At 40.7% G+C, this 13,075-nt stretch overlaps 1 protein-coding gene across 4 annotated transcripts in view; it reads right to left on the bottom strand.

The window, feature by feature from the left end:
• plppr2b (phospholipid phosphatase related 2b) overlaps positions 1 to 13,075 on the bottom strand; it is a 49,285-nt gene that overhangs the window by 22,974 nt on the left and 13,236 nt on the right. The gene's annotated exons all lie outside the window — the stretch shown is intronic.

Here is a 13,075-nt window from a genome sequence, read left to right as displayed (position 1 = left end):
AGAGCGATGGGGGAGAACACAAGCATTCATCCAACATCAAGACTTGTGCATCTGTGACTATGCATAACTCAAGTCAGTACTATGTTCTGCTATTTAAATTACCGGCTGTATGCAAAGGATAAACTATGACCTTCATCATTATTTAAAAACTTAATAATAAAGACACATCAGAAATTCATCATAGATTGTGTGTGTGAGAGAGAGAGAGAGAGAGAGCGAGAGAGAGAGATGGAGAGATGATAAACATAGAAAACATCCATAAGAGCATGTTATTCTACACAGATGAGACAGATGCACAAGTCCTAATTATTCATTTATACTCCACTAAACCGCACGCTGATTTAAGATTTACAACTGCAGCTGAAAACTGGATGTTTTACTGTTTCTAACTAATTTGCATGCTTTTATAATTTTCATAAAATAAAATATATATAAATAATATATAATTGAAAAAATAAAATTTGCTAACCGTGCAGTTTGTTATGTGACTAAAATTCTCCCAGTATTTTATTATATTTCCAAAGGTGAAAAATTCTCAACAATCAGTGGCCAAGCGACCCCCCCAAAAAAACGTAAAAAATAAAACGAAGGAGGATAGAAAAAGACTGTCCATCAGGTTCAAAGCAAACAACATGAGTGCTCCCGAAATTGAAGCTAACATATTTCAATCACCCCCTAGTGGCTCGCTGCAGTATAGGTCATAAACCCCAGCTCTCCATGGTGGTCGATGGGACATAACCCCCCCCCAAAAAAAGGTACACATGAAAAAAGCAAATTCTCTGAGATCGGTTCTGTTTTTATGGGTAGTTCTTATCAAACTGATGTATGTTCATGTCTTCTTTTCACTGATAATTGAAGGTTGTATTAGTTATTTGATGCTATAAAAACAAGCTGAGCCGTTTTGATTGACAGCTGGGACTGATTTGTGATTGGTTGTCACTGATTCGTGATTGGTTGAGGGCATGTATCAGCAGGACCTTTATACACCCTCACTTGGCTTCATTATTGTACAGTGGAATGAAGTGGAAACATGCTCTCCATCTTTAAATACAGTCCGTGGTTCAGAGGAATGGTTCGGCATTTTGGGAAATAAATGTATTTACTTTATTATCTTTCTGATGTTCGCCATTACACGTGGCATCTATTGCAAATCTGTCCATCCTGGGCAAGGGATCCCTCACATGTGTCTCTCTGCGGTTTCTGTGTTCGTCTGACCCTGTTAAAAGGTGTAATTTAGTAGGATGTCACACCTTGTTAAAGCCCTGTGAGACAAATGTGATTTGTGAATATGGGCTATACAAATTTGATTGATTGATTGAAATTGACCAAAAGTTAAAGAGTTAGAGAGAGTCCACTTTGACCATAAGACTCTTATAGCATACGACTGGAAACAGTGGAGGAAGTTAACCTGTTAACTCTGTCAAAAGTGGGGTGGTTAAAAACCCATTCAAATTTCAAGGGACTTCGAATATTTGATTTTTACTTATCATGGCTGAGGTATGTGATCAACAAGTGCCATGCTAGTTTCCAAATAATCTCCTTCTGAAGGAAGAACTTTTTTTATAAAAGCAAAACTAGCAGCTCGGTGGCTTTTATTCAGAGGCAAACAAGTGAGCAGAACATGCAAAGTGTGCCAACAATGCAGAATTAATGTAGGAATAGTTTCCAATAATATACTAATAAGTGATTAATCTTCGCTGAGAATTGACCTAACAAATTGACAAATTGAACAAACTACAATTACAGTTTCAGAATTTAGTCATTGATTAATCTTAAGGAAATAACAAACTTAACACAAAATAAACCTTTACTGTGCTGTCATTGTGAAATATTGTGAAATATATTTATATATATATATATATATATATATGTATATTTGTACAATTACATAATTCACAGCACTGAACAGTCTGACAGATGGCTAAACAAGTGACAAACCACTGAAGAAAACCTCCTCCGACATGTTTATTGTCCTCAGCAAAGTAACAGAGGACCTACTTTGTCTAATGCAATAGGGAGGAGAGAGTGAGACATGTTACACATGACACTTTATTAAAAACTGAAGAGTGACGATGAACAAGGGAGGGGGGGCTGCGACCTAATTCAAACTCCTCGCATTACATGCTCTGCTCTGCCGTCAGTTCTGCCGTGCAATAAGTTTCCCTCTCCAGTAAATTCTTTCACAGTTTTTGAAATTACATGAATGACTCCCCATATCAATTTCAGAATTAACTCATCGGTGTGTAGGTTTCCATGATAAGGCACAGGCGTTATCACGATCTGTTTGTGTGAATAGTCTTTGCACTGAGGGTCCCCACATGAGGAGAGCATTGTACTGGAGGGACAACGTATTCAGTGACAACACACATCCCCTGAGGCTCTTAAAGGCTAAATCTCAAGGGACACAAAACACACACACAGTACATACACACAAAGTAACCATACGTTCGGAAATCATACCAACACCTGCGGCTTGTAGTTTATATATAGTCCAAGAATATCAAGCCGCTTGTTCGTCCTCTTTGTTTCCATCTACACAAGCTCTGCGTTTCAGCGAGTGGGCGTCCGAGTGTGTTTGAGCATGTCTGTGAGCATGTGGGTGCATTCCCATGTCTGAGGAGGAACTCTGACACGGGCACTCTGTGGTGAGCGTTTCTCTCCATCATTCGTTTCTCTCTCCTCTCGCTGAGCCACAGCAGGCTTGAGGGAGGGTGCGAGGGAGGGAGGTGTAGAAAGGTGGGAGGCAGAGAGCGACGGAGACCCACGAGCGCCCATCCAAGTTTTAACAAACATTTGAGGACAACTGCAGAAAGAGCTCCTACAGGGAGATTGTGCACGTCCTCTTGCTTCTAAACTACTAGAGCATTAGAGACGGCTTGTGCTTGTTGACTGTACCGTCAGTCTGAGAGGTCCAACAAGCACGTCTGCAGAATAATACATGAGCAGACACAGTTATAACTCAGAACACTTCCTGTTCATTATGGGACAAGATTTTTTTCGCTTCGACTAAAATAAAAAAGTTCAGCTTGTCATTAATAAAAAACAATCTTCCAGTCTAGTAAAGGCTTACTGTGCGCTCTGCAGCCAAAGCCAGTTTCTTAAAATATTCATAAAGGTCAATGCAACTTCAAGTTAATTTTTTCTAATTAATACAGGAGTCACCTTCACATATGAAAAATTATTCACAAAGCGTTACATGCACATGCAATATGAAGCTGCTGAGACCGCACCGAGTTCCCTTAGAACTCGACATCATTCTGTCAAGAGTCTTTTCTTATACTCATGGTTGTCACATGGCGGTTTCCTTAAAGTGTCTGTGACTCACAAAGTGCACATACCCTGTAATTCAAACTAAACTATTTTTCAACAGGTATGCAAATTAGTTCTCCTTTTTGTTTCCACAAGCTCCTGCTTTTGTACCTTTTGATTCAAATAAATGACATGTAAAATTATTCTGCAATTTATAGAATATCCATATTAAACTTCTGAATAGTGCTCATAGGAGCACATACTTCAATCAGTGCCAAACAACCCGTTTAAATTTAAGAAAGAGGAACTAAATTGTTCTTCCTGACCCATAAAACATCCTTCCACTTAGTTTCATGGTAATTCGTCCATAAAACATATTTTGTTTTTGTGTCTTTTTTCTCTTTTTTGTTGTTGTTGTGATTTCACAGGCTTCATACTTTTAATTTTGGGACTACTAGAACAGGCTTCAATTCTTTAGTTTACGTTTGTTTCGTGGCAAGGGATGCAGACAGGGCCTTTCAGGATCTTCAGGAGCAGTGCTTCTGTCGGGGAGATTGACCCACAGTCATTTTAACTGTTGCTATATCTAAAACTGTTTTTAAAGGGTGTATTGTGTTATGGTCTAAAGCACTTTGTGATTCTGTATCTGTAAAAGGTCCCATATAAATAAACACTTACTTCACTCACTATATTTCACTAACCTCTACAATACGAATGCTGGAAGCAGTTCTTATTTGATGAAGTGTCTGATGTCAGGTGGTAGTGAGGATGATGCTATTAGCTGGTTTTAGCCAAAACAAGTGGCACAAACAAACCATCACCTTTGGTAGAGCCATGCATAACTTGCATGACACTATTGTCTATCAAACCAAAGTCAGCTCAAATTTTCACTGGTCCAAGCTTGAGTTGAATCGTTATCATCTGATTTGTGACGTGTGGGTCCAGGAGTGGACTATTCAACCACCACTGTTAAAAGTCAGAGAGACCTTTATTTGCTTTTTATATACAGTACATGTGTGCTGGGACTCCATGTGATCCTTGAAGATAGGATGACTTGAAAATAAAATAAATTAAGGGATTTAAAGCCTGTATATGTAAAAGTAAATATCACAGCTTTAGTAGGTGGTTTTCCGTTTTAAATCAATCACATATTTTTCAACGAAAGGCATGACAAATGAGAGATTATGAATCCTGATCTGAGTTAGCTACTAAAATCATAAATTCAGATCAAGGATGAAGCCAGACTATTTGAAATAAGGCAGGTTTAAGATGCTGAGCCCTCTCTGGCTGACTCACTAAACTAATAAGACTTATCGGGCCATGTAATTAAGGCTTAATGCTCATACCTCTGCACTTCAAAGGGAGGGAAAGCGAGAAAATCAAGGAGACTAATATGACACTGTTGTGACAGACAGAGAGGAAAATCTCCCGGCCCTGAAAGCCTTTAAACCAGAAATGAAGAAAATAAAATGTGAAATATAATGTGTCATGTTAATTAAGGCGGTTGCAATAGATGTGGACATCCCTGCTGTCTCCGGGGTCCAAACTGTAAACTTGCCCGTAAGTGGTGCGCTTGTCTGCCCTTGGCCTGTGTGAAGTGGCCAGATGGCACAAAAGTCAACCGATAAAGTCAAACATGTTTACAGAGGGTGAGAATGTGTGGACGCAGGCTGGTGTGCGACGGCGCCCTGCTGGGAGAGAACGAATGTCACGCTGCTCGGGTTGACCTGGAGACACGTCGCTTCGCTTTGCTCTCAAAATGTCAGATGTGTTGTTGAATGAGCACCACCTTTAGTATGAATGAGTCCCAGTGAGCTAAGAGAAAGGAGAAGTTCTACACATGTGCCCAGTTAGAGAGGATGGTTTGTTTTCTGCAGTGAGTGTGGTATATCGCTACACACAGGCACTTTATAAAAAAAGAAGATTTGAATTTCTAACATTAAAAAAATTGAGCAAAATGTGAAGAGTTAAGTAACCAAGAATGCACTTTTTTACATTTTCATATGAGCTATTTATGTGAAATTGTCAAATACATTTTATGTCAACACCATGATAAAGGACGATACAGTGGTGCAGTGGTAAGCACCACAAGAAGTTTCCCGGTTCAAAGCCCAGTTTCACAGTAGGGGGTCTTTCTGTGTGGAGTTTGTATGTTGTCCCTGTGTCTGCGTGACTTTTCTCCAGCTTCCTCCCACAGTTCAAAGATCGGATTAGGTTCATTGGAAACTATCCATTGACTGTACGTGTCACTGTGAGTGTGATTGGTTGCTTGTCTCTGTTGGCCCTGTGATGGCAGCATGTCCAGGGTGTTACTTGCCACTTGCACAATGTTAGCCAAGATTGGCTCCAGCTCCCCACAACCCTCAAAAGGATAAGCGGTATATATATAATGGATGAATGGATAGAGAGCAGTAAAAATGGAAAGCACCAAAGTGTAAACTTACAAAAGGCCTTTTCCCTCACCTCCCATCATGCCTCTTAATAAAATAAATGTCTGTTTATGATCTTACCAGTTAAGTTTAGATGCTACACTGAAAACCAACAATGCCTTCTCTTTCTTACAGGAAGACAAACAGTCCAGTTACCAGATCAACAGGGCACATAAAGACCTTTGTTTTCTTTCTTCAGTGGCCACTTTATTAGGAACACTCATATAGTCTAATGTAATCTAATGTAACATTTCAGTCAACTTTTTGTTGCCTAAGGGTGGTTATGTACTGTTCTGCATTATATTCAGAGTTCTTTCTATTCTTCTGCCGCCCTTGTCTATATGAGCAGGAAGGTTAAAATGATGACACAGCTTATTAGACTGTGGTCCAGCAGAACATCACCTTTAACTGTGAGCTCAAGATCCAACATGCAATTGAATGTCAACAGTATCTTAACATTATGAGTAAACTGTTGTTTCTAATGAAGTGACCACATAGTGTATACTATAATCAACCCAACCACATCTGTTTTAGAGTGCTTCATTATCAACTATAAATTAACTGTCAAAAATGTCCTCACTACGTAATGCTTTATAAACACCTCAACCTAAAAACCTGGTATCCTCGAGCACAGTGCGCTCTACATTAATGTTATTTTAATCTCACAGGGCCTCACAGAGTAGCTTTATCGTCTTCCTGTTCAGCCCCGAGAGTTCAGCCCTTTAAATTGGCATGAGATGAGGCCGTGAGACCTCTCCTCTGATCTTGTGTGATTTGGGTTCCTGATGAGCTCACGTAATCACTGCATCACATGATCAGAGCCGGCGAATCTTTCAGAGCAGCTCTCAGTGCTTTTCAGCACAAGGGTGAGGAAGGCCAAGGTCTGGTTTTAGATCACAAAAACACATGCACACACAGGCATGATAACAGAAAGTACACATCAGCCTCCTCATACACATACATCACATTGAAATGTCTGAAGGAATAAAAAGCCAATATTCTCACTGAAGCGTATCATATAATCAACAGGCATGATCAGCAAAACAAGGGGCTTGACTGCCGCCTGGTGTCGATGGATTGTATTACAACACACTATGTGCAAGACAGATGAGCCGACGGATAGAAAGCTGTGGATGAGCCAGAAGTGGCATAGAGCCTTGAAGAGAGGACTGGGAGAAGCAGTGGAGGTAGATTGCAAGAAGATAAACAAATGGATGAAACCGTTAATGAGGCATTAGTATATCACAGAATGCGGCAGGGCAAATCCAAGCGTGCCGCTGGGAAATCAAATCAGAGAGAGGCAGCAGAGAGACGAGGGAACAACAGGGGAGAGGAGGTGAAGGAGAGTAAATGAGGATATATGAGAGGCTGAGAGGGGGAGAGGTGGAGAGAAGGGTAAAATACAAAGCGGCGAACAAGTATACATTTCTCTTTTGGGAACCTCAAGTACCCCTCCTTCTCCCCCTCCTCCTCTTCTTCTTCTTCCAGCGCTTTTTTTTTCTGATTACTGGGTGTTCTTCATCCCTCTGCCTTGTTTATCTTAAATTCACCTGTTCTTTTCTACCCTTGTTGTCTGTCAAAAAAGAAATCCTCCCCCTCTCCTGATCCTGTATTTCCTTTCATCTCTCAGCCATCATACTCGCTCACCTTCTCACCCTCCAGATCTACATTATCTGACTGCCCTCACTCGTCCCACCTCCCCCTTTCCTTTCACTACACATGCATTGCTTTCTGTACATCCGTAGCGCATTTAAACGTTCGCAGCAACACACACACACACACACCAAAGAACAAACGCATAATTCCACAAAATCCCCAAGTCCTCAAGCGTACATGCCCCCGCATCTTACAAACAAGGACGGAATAAAAGGAGAAGCAGGCGCACGTGCACGCACACACACACAAACATGTACGCTGAACAAAACCCTGCAGTGCATTTAAAGGTTTTAGTTTAAAGCTCTCTACCAACATAAACAACTAGCATGTATACATTTTTCATGATACACTTTTTTACAATATGTATTTCTTTTTGTAAGAAATAAAGTGGATTTCCACCGATGCATGCAAGATTAAAGATAACAAACATCCACTATCATGAATATATAATAGAATGCAAAACTCTGAAAATGATTCTGCTGCCCAGATCACACAGATGGGGGAGGGAGCCGGGCTCGGAGATATCTGAGGAGGATTGGAATGATGTTTAGCTGGAAGGTGACAATTTAACTGGAAGATTATATCAAGATCTGCGTGAGCCAAAATTGAAATTTATACATCAGGGCTCTCGGGGATTGGTTGTGTGGTAAATCAGCGGCAGGCCGTTTTCATGTGTTTTGGGTGATGTCCACAAATTCTTTAATATCAGCAAAAGATTGCCAAAGAAATAGGAAAAAATGGTGGAATAGAAATTGAATCATCTTTTGTCATAGTAGATCTGTCCAAATCCTGGACATACCCGTGGCTCAGGATGAATATCTTTACAAAACCCTCTTGGCTGCGAGCCATCAGACCATCACACAGAAAAGCTACAGACAAATCTGCTATCTAAGACAAATGGATTGCAGTTGACAAGAAAATACACTATATGGAGAAACAGATACTTCCTGAAAGCTTAACATCTGAAAAAATACTGGGAAATGGACTGCATAGTCTAGCACATCCATTATCCATCCATTATATCTACCGATTATCCTCTGAGGATGGCGGTGGGGGAGCTGGAGCCAATCCATGCAATAGTCAGATCCCAGTGGACATTGGGTGATATGCGCAGTGTACATCCTGGACAGGTCGCCAGTGTATCACAGGGCCAGCATGTAGAAACAAACAATTCATATTAACGTTCACATCTACAGTCAATTAAAAGTCTCCAATTAATCTAACTCTTATCCGCATGTCTTTGCACTGTGTGAGGAAAACCCACCTAAAAACAAGGAGAACGTGGAAACTCCAGACAGAGAGACTCCGAGAGAATCAGGATTCACTTCAGGATTCTTCTTTCTGTGACATGGGATAAAACCCCTTATCATCTAATTGTAAAACTGAGATTTGTAGCACAAACTTCTTATTTTCTTTCACTCCAATAAAAAAAAAGAACATTTCAAAAGAAATAAAGATGATTGGATCTTTTTAATGGGTTTGCAGCAGCGGCACAGAAATTATTTCGCTAACAAGTTTTGACTTCAACTTAATCAGTCCCTCTGCCAATTTCAGAAACTGTTAATTAATATCTTGATTTCTGTTCTGGTGAAATCAAAACATTTCCCTGACCACATTCACAGCAGCATGACCAGCAGAGAGGATGCATCTGCCTTCTCAATCCTATAATTGCATGTAGCCGAGGAAGAAGCAAGAGAGAGGGGACATGATTACATCTTACATAAGAAATAATATTTTAGAGCCTTACTTCAGCATGGATCTTATATTTCTATTTTGGATGAGGCACTGTGGCCTCAGCATTGAATCCTAGAGTATGCAATATTCGCAGATGACATGATTATAGAGTATAGTGCGATATACAGGGACTCTCATCTAGCCCTCTCTCCCTAAAGTGATAACAGGTGGGAAGCAGCCAGCTAACAAGTGTTTCAAACATCCAGCCAGAGAGCTGAGAACTCCCACAGCAGCAGAGAGACAGGCAGGCAGGTGCTATTCATGGAGTCTGAGAGATAATGAGGGAACAACTAGTGAGAGGATAATATGAGAGTGAGCTGCTAATGTGTGTGTGTGTGAGAGAGAGAGATGGCTTTTTGAAGGATACATTTTAGCTATAGGGCTAAGAATATAATAAGATTAGGATTAAGATATAAATAGGGGTTGTTAATCTTGAAAAGCAGGCTACACTTTGAAAATATGTAACCGATACATCCCATTCCCTCCATCGGCCCTCCCATCAAAGCTACACCCCAAAACACGTACACCTGCACTGACTGACAACTGCAGGAAGCCGACTTTACCATGCGTCACACGCTAACTTCTGACTACTGTTTCTGCTTCAGCGATGTATGCCTCTCGGCCATGCGTAATGAGATCAAGGGCATGAGGGGGGTTTCAACAAAAAGGATAAAAAACTGTTTCAGAAGCAAGTTACAGACACAACCCTTAGGATTAAGGTTAGGATAGAAAATGGCAGTTTTATGAGGGTTATGCGTTGGTTTTAGGTTTCAGGTTATAGGGATATGAGGTGTGTGTGTGTGTGTGTGACAGGTAAATGGCCTCTGTAAATGACAGCTTCTGTATTGCACTTTTCAAGTCTTTGTGACCATTCAAATGGATTTATATTATGACTCACATTCACACATAATTCAATATTATACTCACATATATATGCAGCACTATCACACTCATGCACCAATTTGTGTGTGTGTGCATGTTGGATGGGTCCTGAAAGTATTTCTTTTTTTCAGGGCTTATAAAAAAGTGAAACAGAATAAAAAATAATCACTTGTATATTAGGAGTTGTATGATAGGTCAAGCTGATTTTATACTAACAGAATAATTAATATCCTAGAAGTAAAGCTGAAGCTACCTTGAAAACGTTCACTACAGGAGAAACCCAGAGTACAGTTCGGTGGAATCTTGGTCTTGGCCCAAGTACAACTGTTTGGCTCAAAACATATTTAGAAAAAGGGTAAACGCACAAAAATTGCGTAGCCTGGAGGTAGAGGATACACTGAGGCAGTGTCAAACCTAGCAGGGAATATGGATGAAGTAAGCGCATGAAGGGAGGAAGATGCTTTGTTGTCGGGAACTGTGGGCCTGATGCGTTAAGGATACTGTTCATTATTGAAGAGAACTATGGCATGCTGCTTTCAAGGCGAAATCAAAGGCGGTGAAAGATTCCAGAGGCCGCCTTACACACTCACATTCTCTCTCACACACACAAACACACACACACACATCAGCAAAACATCAACAAGCAGGGTAATTTGAAGTCAATGCACTCTGACAAGCCCTGTAATCAGCACTCAGACATATGAAACTAAACAGAAAGCTTTTCTGGAACCATTAGCATCAACCCTCCTGAAGGTTTCTATCATTTTGCAAAATATGAACTAATAAGGTAACAGCCTTGTCTGTTCAGTGGCAACGTTCTTCCAAAGGTAGAGAAAGACTATCTGCATCACACACTAACAGGTACCGGGTTGAAACTGGGGGTACAAAGTGTGGGATTATTATTCTGAGTACTTAGTTTAAGTCAAAACCTTTTGGTCACCTTTTCTTAGAGTGCACACGGAAGAGCTTCATAACTGGTTTTAGCAACGTAGGAGACCTCAGATGTAACAACCAATGTTGTAATCGTGAGAATCCAATCGCCTTGCAGAACCAGACACTTGGCGTTTAATCAAACGATTTCCGAGCAGCGATCCCAGACTCCCTGGAAACTCACAGAAACTTGCCCGATCAAACTTGACTTCAGAGTAGAACAAAGATGAAGGTGGTTGCGCTTGTTTGTTTCAAGGTTCACACAAACAACAGGACATATTAAACAAAACTCACACTGTTGCCAGAGTTCCACAAAATTGTCCTCCTTTGTTGCTCCGTCTTACCTGCGGGCAACAAGTCTTATTTACTCAGGAGGCCGCCATGTTTCGGCTCCAAACACAATTACGCTACATCCAGTTGGTACATCCGTCTTCCCGGCTTGCTCTAATTGGCTATTGCATGTTTCTGCTCACTCGCCCAATTGCTGTCCCTCTCATACTACAAACTATGTAACAATTACATATGTTTAATATCTATGATTCAAAATCTGGGAGACTATGTCATTGTCTATGTAAATCCCTACAGGATAATTTGGACAGATAGTCTGTTCAGATCTGCATCAATTCAGTAAACGCCCCCGCGATTGCTGGGAGAGCTGAATCAGACCTGACCTGTTTTTCTTTAGTCTGCGGCAGGCATAACTTTAAGAGAATAGATGATTAGCATTGTGGTAAAATGTTGTCAGACTCTTGACATACATCCAAACTGGTGAAGCAGAACCAGAGATCAGTGTTTTCATTTCCATCCATTGCTCTTGCCAAAACCTGGCCCCCGCATCACCCACAGTGAAACACAACTGGCAACAGTTTGTCCAGATTTCGCAGATCAGTCAAATGTTTATTTTGTTATGCTTGTAGCAGCAGCCTAACCTCAAGCAGACATGAAGAGCAGAGGTCAAGTAAACCACAACATCATATTCCTTTTATTTCAAACTTGTCGTCTTTCAGATACACTGAAAAATTGGATGTAAAATTGTTAAGACAGTGCATAAAACAGTGAAATCGTCCTGTAGTTGCTCAAACAATTGTGCGTATGTTTTAAAGATATATTCAAACATTGTCAGACTCATCAGAAATCCTAACCCTGTCGGCTAATATGAGGATTTGGAGAAAAAATCCTTGGAGGTTGGCTCACCTTACACATAGAAGTGTCAGAGGTGTAACTTATGTTTACAAACTGTTCTGAGGAGTAACTGAATGAGAAAAGGGGTGAGGCGAATATGAGGGGGTTAAAAAATTGAGCAACACCAAGATGTTTTTGTCGTTTGTTCTGGTATATTTATTAGCGTATATACATTTATCTATCTTTGCAATCAGTTTTTTAAATAAAGGTATAATTTCCTCTTTAATGTGGTTAATTCTGATGTTGTCCATTCTTGACTACAATCGTTCTGCCTCAATGAGCAACATATATTTATCACCAGCTTTAAAGCATGAATGAACAGTTGTGTAATCTTCCTTTTGTACAATGAAAATGAGCAATGAATATACAATATACTGTTTGAATAATTCTCCTTGGCTCAATAAAACCTATTTAAAACCCAGAACGTAGTTGGCGTAGGATTACATTTGACGCAAATTAGACAATAACCTACATATTTGCTTCTTCTTATCTTTGAGACAAATAAGCAGCAGCACGGAGCAGAGACAAATTAGGGCCTCTGCAGGGAAGCAACGAAATGAGAGATGTGTGCAGACATGAAACAACACCTTAGAGTATCACTGGACGCAGCACTGGCCACAGCCCTGACATATTATGTGGTCTGATGCTCAGCAGTCTTTACTTTATAGTAGTTGCCAGGCCACAGGAGGACTCAGCCAACGATGCGTGAGGAAGGAGCAAAGAAGAGGAGGCGACTCGGAGCTGGCAGTTGAGGCTGAACAGCAGAGCCTGGGTGCACATTATAGAGGCTGGGCGCCGTGATATAGTCACAACAGTACTCACACTATGGTTAAAGCTGATACCATGCTCCTATTCATGGGTACTATTACTACTCGAATTTTCTCAGCGATAGCCACTCAAAGAGTCCACTTGTAGTCGCTCGAGCTACTTTGTAACTCAGCTCCAGCACAGATTTTCATAGTAGGACAGCCTCGCCTAGATCACAGCGACTGACATCTTTCCTCCCACCGACC

This window comes from Platichthys flesus, chromosome 5, assembly GCF_949316205.1.
Source record: "Platichthys flesus chromosome 5, fPlaFle2.1, whole genome shotgun sequence".
NCBI classification, from domain to species: Eukaryota; Metazoa; Chordata; class Actinopteri; order Pleuronectiformes; family Pleuronectidae; genus Platichthys; species Platichthys flesus.
The sequence above is the reverse complement of the archived record's forward strand: the minus strand, read 5'-3'. Positions and strand labels throughout refer to the sequence as shown.